Source organism: Artibeus jamaicensis, unplaced genomic scaffold, assembly GCF_021234435.1.
Source record: "Artibeus jamaicensis isolate MK-2021 breed Jamaican fruit bat unplaced genomic scaffold, CSHL_Jam_final scaffold_537, whole genome shotgun sequence".
Taxonomy (NCBI): Eukaryota; Metazoa; Chordata; class Mammalia; order Chiroptera; family Phyllostomidae; genus Artibeus; species Artibeus jamaicensis.
The window spans coordinates 15989220-15998032 of record NW_026522047.1 but is presented as its reverse complement, the minus strand read 5'-3'; the positions used below and the strand labels follow the sequence as shown (position 1 = coordinate 15998032).

The window sequence follows — 8813 nt, the reverse complement described above, 5'->3', positions numbered from 1 at the left end:
TTTAATTTTTAAAATTATTTTTACATTTTTTAAAATGCACTTCTGTTTCTTATGGAAACTAATAGGCATTCTTTCACTATTTTCTCACGCCCTGCCCTTTAGTCCATGAGATGCTTTCCTGATTTTGACCCGTGAAAGCTCATCGGGTGGTTGAAAGTAGGTGTGGGACGTGCTACTGATGGGAACCGTGTCTCAGGGGTGTCACCAGCTGCTGAGACTTGAACAACAGCTCCCTAGACGCAGTTAAGGAAAAGAAACCCACTAAACCACCTAATTCCAACGTGGTATTTTCTTAGAGATGCCAGCTTATACATTCTGACTTATTTTGACATTTTGTCTTTTTAGGGGCAAGAGACCAAATGGAGCACGTTTTCTCAGAAGCAGGTATGTCACTTTTTACACGGGCTGACCTTCCCTCCATTGCCTGAGAAAAGAAGTGTCGATGTTAAAAACAAAAGAGGATGTTATTAACTTGAATCACTCAAAATTGTAAAGGCAAACAAAATATGCTGTTTTTAAAATTAAAAATAGGCGTTTCTTTTTTTATTTTTTTACTCCCTCACCAGAGGATTTTTTTTCCCCCTTTAAACTGATCTTAGAGAAGAAGGAAGAGAGAGGGAGAGAAACAGCGGTGTGAGAAATGCTGATGGGTCGCCTCCCGCACACGCCCGGACCGGGGAGAGAATGGCAGCCTTTTGCTGCGTGGACGACACTCCAACCCACTGAGCTCCCCGGCCAAGGCTCTTATTCTCCTGAACCCTTTGGAAATAGCAATACATAACTTCACAATAATTTTTCTCTTAGGGTGGATGGTTTGGCTTTCTAACCACCATGGTTACTAGAGAAAAATCTCTTAAGAGCTTATAAAACAATTGAACTTCTCTCCCCCCTCTTGTGAAGAAAGCAGAGTTTCACATCATCTCATTAACTGGCCCCACATCAAGAATACACACAAGCCATTCGTGTGTCAGTCCCGATTCACCCTGGGCCCTACGGTAGCCCATCTGCCAGACTTGGGGGCTGTCTGCCAAACCCTCCCTAACTGGACATTGTCGCTTCCCACCTTGGGGGCTGCTGTGGCTCTGGCTTCAGCCGTGAACGTGCTTGTTTACTGTTCTGCATTTCTAAGCTTCCCTTTGCACTTGGCCTATGTCCAATCTTCACACAAGAAAAAGAAAATGGATTGTGGAACTGAATCACTACGTCATAAATGAAAGCTAAGTGGGCAGGAAGGCTGGGCAATACCAGTGGGGGGGGGTCACTTTTACTAATTTTTAATCAGTCATGAGACTTTTAAGTATAAATTAGCCAAATAAATAAGCCATGTGACCTGTATGTTTTGCCTTCTATGTGCTTCATTTGGAGCTGCTACAAATACAAGTTCCAACAGAATCACACCCTTTTTCAATGCAAAATCTTTCATTACAAAATCATAAGCATGTCATCCTGTAACCTAACAATATCACACTCAAGCACAGCATAGGACCCTTAGAGTTCAAAATAGAGCTACAAATTATTACACTGTACTATTACCCTACCAAGCACACTCACGCAGGCATTACTTCTGCCGAACCCTGTGTACTCTGAATATATGAGTATTGCTGACTTAAACTTTGTTTCCAAGTAAACCTAGTAAGAGATGTGAACATATATTTTTAGTGACTATATTATAAACTGTGCATAAGGATCATGTAGAAGGAAAAGAAGCTTAGAATGCAGGTGTCTTGAGTTGCTTCTCCCTAGTTGTCTCACCTAGGGTAACTGAAGCTCACGAGACTTCTCTTCCTCATTCGCAAACTGCTTTTCCCTCTGACAGTTCCGATCCTGATTCTGTGATCTGCGCCGCACCCCTCTCTATGCTGAGACATCATTTTCTCCTGTCACCTTGAAACTATGAAACACTTTATGGTTCTCCCCAGGTTGGGGCAGCATATGCTCATGGCTGCTAGCCATGCGCATCCGTGACGCCTGGGAGACCCCCCAAAGATGCTGGGTCTGGAGCCGGAACCCTCGGGTTGTGCTTCTGCCAGATGTGTGACCTTGAACAGAAGACTTTACTATTCAAAGGCTCAGTTTCTCACATGGTTACTTACTATAAAAACCCTAACTTTTGAAAAGACAAAATATGCTTCATATTCTTTCTATAAGCAGGCAAAGTGATGTGACCCGGATTTCATGTGTCCTATTTTTCAGCTGCTGTGTGTCATTCCATGTCACAGTTTGTCACTGTCTGCTCTCTCTTCCCCTGCAGTGATCATAGTCATTATCTTTGGGGTGATGGCTACTATCATCCTGGTCGTACTGCTCCTTGCTCATGGCATCCGCAAACTGAGGGAGGTGAGCATTCACTTTTTAATTTTGCTGTAAATACTGGGGTGAACATCACTAGGTGGGTTTACTCCTCTGGGTTCAATTAAAGTCACAGAGAAACTAAATGGCATAAAAAATCTGTATTTTTCAAGTGGACACAGAAAAGGTACTTGAGTTACTCTGGTAAAAAAAAATTATGTTGCATTTGCCCTATAACCCCCCGAAAAGTCCACCCGCCCTTTGCCAATGAAAGAGCCTCCACAGTTTTTGTCTAACTTGATGTAACATATTTTGATGGCTATCGATGAAATAATGACATCTGTAATTATAGTATTTATATAATTCGAGTATGAAAAATATTTAAAATAACATGACAGATTTATATATGTTTAAGACATTTGCTTTTTTCCATTCTCATATTTTATTTCCTGAAACAAATTTTTCAGACTTCCACACACAAATTTTCAGGCATGAGTGAATTTTTTAATCACTTAAGCAAAGTTTAAGTCCATCTGACACAGCATTTACCACTTTTTAAAAAACTGTTCATTTTAGCTTTTTCCTATAACGACAGGGTCGATGTCTGCGGTGCGTTCACTTATGGAAACGACCGATATCACATAGAAGTACAAATTCAACTTTGTACCGAAGTTTGTAATATCTTTGAAATAATAACTAAAAAAACCTCTACAAAGTGAATTTTAACCAAAAGGGGACAACTTTAGCCAACAATATTTTTCATCTGAGATCTTTTTCTTGATAGGGACTTAGTTTTATAAAATTGCAACGTTAATATTTTTCTGCTTTTTACTTGTAGAGAAGTGCTGTTACCATACAAACTGAGTTCCCACAAAACGCAGAGGAGCCTTTAAGCTCCGTAGAAACAGGAAATCCAGGTCAGTGTCACTGTTCTGATTGCCTGGTGCCTCTTGGGAAGGGTCATAGCTAACGAGTTACCTCTTTCTGATTTGGGAGGGGTGTGCCCAGGTAGGATGCATTTGCGTTCTATTTCATCAGTGCTGCTTCTGTAACATTTTCTTTCATTGTGGACATTTGTCTGCAGCAGAATGAAACTCTCTCTTAGGCATAAAGCACCTTTTAATAAAAACTTCACAAACGCTGTGAGTCAAGCAAAGATGAAGCTCCGTTGTGTACTCCTTTTCCACGCTGTAGAGTTCTATAAAGGAGACGCTGCAGTGGGTGTGGTCTAAGGTCCCCAGATCCGCACCGGTCGGGGACTTCAACCCACACTCCAGCGCTAGCAGCCTGCAGCAAGCTGCTCACACGGAGATAACGGTGTGAATACTTGGAGGTGACCCGGTAGGGCGCAGGGTTAAAGCCGACCTAACAGAGCCTCACGAGGATGAAATGAGCCACAAGCAAAGCACCTAGAGCAGCTCTGGGCCGCAGTAGTTGCTTCCCGCCTGTCTAGTGCGCAGGCTCCGGCCCCAGAGAACCTCCCCCGAGCAACAAGCCAGTCGTTTGGGCTCCTGTTTTCATTTTCGCTCCCAGCTGCTAAGGAAATACGCCTCACATGGAGAACTCTGGGTATATTTCCTTCATCTAGAACAGCATTGGGCCATGAAATGTTTTCCAAAAAAAAGTGTTTACTGCCAGCCTCAAAAAGTGGGAGATTTTACATTAAAAAAAAAATCCAGATGTTGGTATCCTTTACAGAAAAAAAAAAAAATGTAAACTTGAAACATGCTGGAGACTCCCTACCAGCATGAGAGCAATGCACAAGAGCTGAAAAGTGGCTGCCGCCATGAATATTGATGTGAATACCTAGTCGGTTTTATTTATTTCATTCATTATGGCCTCTTAGATAACCTCACCAACTTAGTACCTGGTTCCTGTTAACCTTTGCCTGAAACATAAACCCAAGGGACTATTAGAAGAGGTGTCTACCAAGAACCAGTCTCTGTGAATGGGCTTCAATGCTCAGGCGAAAGGATCCGACTCTGCCTCCTGCAACATCGTGGCGGATCAGGGCGTGGTGGTGGTGGGGGGGGACGACAGGTTTTCCCATGGTCACCACCCATCAGGACAGAACCAAGGTCCTGCAAGTGTCCAGATTCCAGTTTTAACCCTGAACCATGTTCCTACCTTCAAAGGACTTGCTAGGCTTTCTAGACTTTAGGAATCAAAAATAGAGATTTAAAGAGCTACATTAAAGCTCTTACCAAAGCTACATTACTTCTAGGTAGGCGTCACGTCATCACGGGTGTTCTTAAAGCTGCAGGACTGGGTCGTAGGAAGTTCACGCTCTGTAGAGTGAGGGGCATGTACACAATTCTCAGCTATAAGGATAATTAAAATCCTATCTGCAGATACTTAACATAAGTTCTGAGTCATGTGCCGGATTCATTTCATTTACTGAGATTACCTTGTTACAGGACTTGGAGCTGGAACAAATATCTGTGAAATATCTATTTACTTCTGCATTGTTTCAAAAATTAAAAAAAAAAAGTTTTCACACTTTTAAAAATGGAGCACTTACCACCCAAAGCCTCATTTTTTGTTACTTAAATTTTTATATATCCCTTCCACTACTTATTATTCTGGTGACAAAGTTGATGTGTATCATTTCCTCTATTTTTTTCCCCATACAATCTTGAGTCCCTCTGTGGACTAGCCCACAATAGTTTGGGACAATTTAATCCCCCAAAGTATATCAAAATATCCTTCTAAGGTTAAGTGCAACAAACATTTATCAAATGCTGGCTGTGTGTGGGCACTGTACTCACGTTAGACGCATCCGCACGAGACTCTGCCCTTTAGAGACCAGTGGGAAAACAGATGGAATGTGTCCGTGTCCTTTGCAGTGACGAGTTTGAAGGTAGCAGAGGCGACAGCATCTGAAAGAAACTGGGGCAGGTAGCAAAGTCTTCTGGAGAGGAAATCACCTGGGGCCTGTCTTAAAAAAAGAAATGGATGTTCTCAGGACAAGGCAGTTGGGCAGCATGAGCAAAGATATGGAAGACACCAAAACGTGGTGTATCCAAGGAATCATGGGCATTTCCCCCTTCACAAGGTTACTGCTTCGGTTCTCTACTCCTGTCTCAAAAATAGGTGAAGTCAGTGGAAATTCAGATGAACCAAATTTTAGGCTCATTCACTTCCCCGTACTTGTGCAAATGAAGTTAATCAAATATGTCTTAGTAAGTTAGTGAAACAGGTTCTAAAATCGGATCCCACCTCACAGGAAACATTAGAAAATATATAAGGTTATTTAAAAATGGTTTAGTCTCACTCTTAGAGAATACGTCTTTAAAGTAATTTATAGACCAAAGGCAGGAAGAGAGGGGAGTGATCATGCCATCTCACCCATAACTAGTGGTGGTGAAGTACAAAGTATGAATGGCTCTCACCTCCTTGAACTTGTGCTTGGTTTATGCTTGCTGGGAAATGAGAATAAAGGAATCTGAGTCAGCTGCCGGTGGCCACATGTGACTCCACCAGTCCATTTTCCACTGGATAATGCTTGGGATGCACAGTCCTTTGATAACCCCAAGAGAAGAAACCTGTGGGAAACGCCCCGCTTCCACAAGAGCAAAGGCTCCCACCTCCCCTCTCACGCACTCTCTGGGAGTAACATCTACCCAGGCTTCCAACCAAGAAAGATTTGATGTAGACCAGCCCAGTGCCTTTCTTCCACATGCTAGAATGAGAGAGGAATTCGGCAGTGAGTTCTGGACAGATTCCTTGTTTTTATGTCCAAGAAAGTTATTTCCAGGAGAGGAGGTTACAGGCGAGGGAGCTCACCTTAACTTTTGCTTGAACTTATGTAATTCAACTCACTTATCACTCACTGCTTTCCCAGTGTATTCTGCCCCTACACAAGTTCGCTGTTAGTTTATCATCTCTTTAGAAACTGGGGGCAGGGTGATTCTGTTTGTTCCTTACCAAAAGCTTGCAGAATAGATTTCCTAGGAAATTCTGTATCTTTTCACATAACTCTAGCAAAGTTAGTCCGAAAGCAAATTCCTTTCATTTCCTAACAATTGTATGTAAGACAAACACTGTAAGAAGCTAAAATTCTGAAATTTATTTTATGCGTTTTTCTGTTGTATTTAAATATAGCAATGCCTCATACTATTGTTTATATTTTTTCTCTGTTGTCCTTCCACAGAACAATAATGAATGATACATTGCTCACCATGCCAAACTTTGAAAGAACTAGAAGACAAGAAACTTCAGTCAAGTGAAAAATTAATGTGTAAATTGAACACGTTAATAAATTGTAGACACCCTTAGATTGTTCAATTTCAGGAAGAAAATTTCATCCTGAAGAGTCCAGTGACTCAGTGATGGAAAAAAGCCTCTAGTCATTAATATTTCAAAAAGAAGAACAAGTATTTTCTTTCATGCCTGCTTCTGTGTGTTAGCTTAATGTTTCCAGGTCACGGGTTCAGAGTTCTGATCCAAAGGCTTGTGATTCACAAATGAAATCTAAATTCTCTTCTCATCCTAAACTTCTGAGTCTATTTTCATTTCTTTAAACAAATGAAATCCTATCATTTCCTTCATTTCTGAATAGATAAGATATGGTAATACACTAGTGAGGATGATATTCTTAGTCACAATAATAAAGTGTGTTATTGGAAATGCTCTGCATATGTACACACATGCATACATGTAAGTACACATTTGTACATGTGCATAGACACAGATATAGACATAGATGTATAAAATGACACTTGCATTCACCCTCTCATGCATAAATCAATACAAAATTTTTTTCCATTAAAAAGAAGTAAAATGGCCCTGGCTGGTGTGGCTCAGTGGATTGAGTGCTGGCCTGTGAACCAAAGGGTCGCTGGTTCGATTCCCAGTCAGGGCACGTGCCTGGGTTGTGGGCCAGGTCCCCAGTGGGGGGGTGCATGAAAGGCAAGGACACATTGATGTTTCTCTCTCTTTCTCCCTCCCTTTCCCTCTCTAAAAATAAATAAATAAATTTTAAAAAAAGAAGCAAGATGTTAAATGGCTCATTTAAACGCATCTGACATTATGGCATCGTGTTCTCCAGGCTGCTGACTGATGCATCTGTTGTGTTCCCCTAGAAGAGTAATTCATGCAAATGGCTAGAGAACCCTGAGAGACAGGAAGAACGATGTTTTCTTGCTAACCCCCCCCCCCCCAGTAACTCTGTAAATGCAACAAGAGGTGCCGGCTGGACGTGTGGGTGAATATTTGAACAGGTCTCCATTACGCTGTTTTCTAATGTTCTCAGTCAATTGCTTTAATCCGTCCAGTCCTAGACTTCCTCACTAGTAAAGCTTTGGAAGTTGGTTTGAATACTCTAAGAGACACTTCTAGCTGTGAGCCTAAGGCTCTGTGCTCTGCCGCTCACTCATCGGCTGTGAAACGTAAAAAGCGGTGTAAAAACAGAGCCGCGCCTTCCTGTGTCACTCTCTCTTCTTACTGATAAAAGCCCACACAGCTCTTCCTTGTTGGACGATAATTAAGTGAATAATATCATGTTCTCGTCTGGGCCTGGCAACTGAAATTCATTTTTTAATGAATTAAAAAATCCGAATCTTACTCACTTGTCTGTTCAGAGAGTGTTTTTATACTATGGGGGCTGCGTAAAATAAAGGCTTAACACAACACGTTGCTGTTGGCATGTATCTTTAAAGCAGTCTTAACAGCGTGACTGGGTTAATGTCATCACACAGCTGACCCGAGCACCGAGACAACACACTTTTTAAAAATGTACTTATTTCAATAAAAATAAAGTGTTGGGTCCAGAGAAAACGGCAGACTCACCTTGTCGCTGAAGTTATTTACAAGCTGAAACCGAGGGAGCGGAGTGAGCGGAGTGACGGTGCCCTCGGGACCAGCGCCCGAGAAGAATAAGGCAGGAGTTTCTGTGACCCCTGGACCTTTTCCCATCAGTTTCCCTGTTTCTATCTGTGGACTTGTCACATTTGAATGTAAAGTTTGTGGGAAGAAATGACCTTTCCTCTCTTCATATTTTTAAAACTAAATCAGCATAAGATGATAGTAAAGAAATCCAACCTACGAAGCTGACATGCTCATGCTGAATTTCTTAAAACTTGAGACTGGAGTAGGGGATAGGAGTGAAGCTGATGAGAAACGCTTATTCTTCGGGCCTGGGCATTTGCTTGTGTAGGTGTGAGCCAAAGATCTAAAGCAGGGAGAAAGGTGAGAGACACCAGGAAGGGAGGCTACGGGATGGCAGAGGAAAGGGCTATTTTAGTGGTACTAACACGTAGGGATTAAGTAAGAGCCTTGTTTATTCTACGTATTTATCTCACCCATGCACACGCCTGCACCGTGGGTACTGACCAACAGTGCCCGAATAGCAGGAGGGTCTGCCCAGCTTTGGACAGAGAAGCAGGAACCAGTTCCATGGAATACATTTTAAGGAACCCAGGAACGTAAGGAAAGTTATTTTTCCTTGTAGCCTGTTGAGTCTTGTTGACTTAACATAAAACCATTACACTGTTAGCACTATCGATGCCGCAAAATCGTCTCTT

General features: G+C 42.0%; 1 non-coding gene across 1 annotated transcript; it reads left to right on the top strand.

The window, feature by feature from the left end:
- Positions 1–304: 304 nt before the first annotated feature.
- Positions 305–7825, top strand: LOC119061742 (uncharacterized). The gene is made up of 4 exons (XR_008390234.1): positions 305–384; positions 2252–2337; positions 3128–3206; positions 6443–7825. It is a non-coding gene; the product is annotated as an uncharacterized LOC119061742 (transcript).
- The last annotated feature ends 988 nt before the right edge of the window (positions 7826–8813 follow it).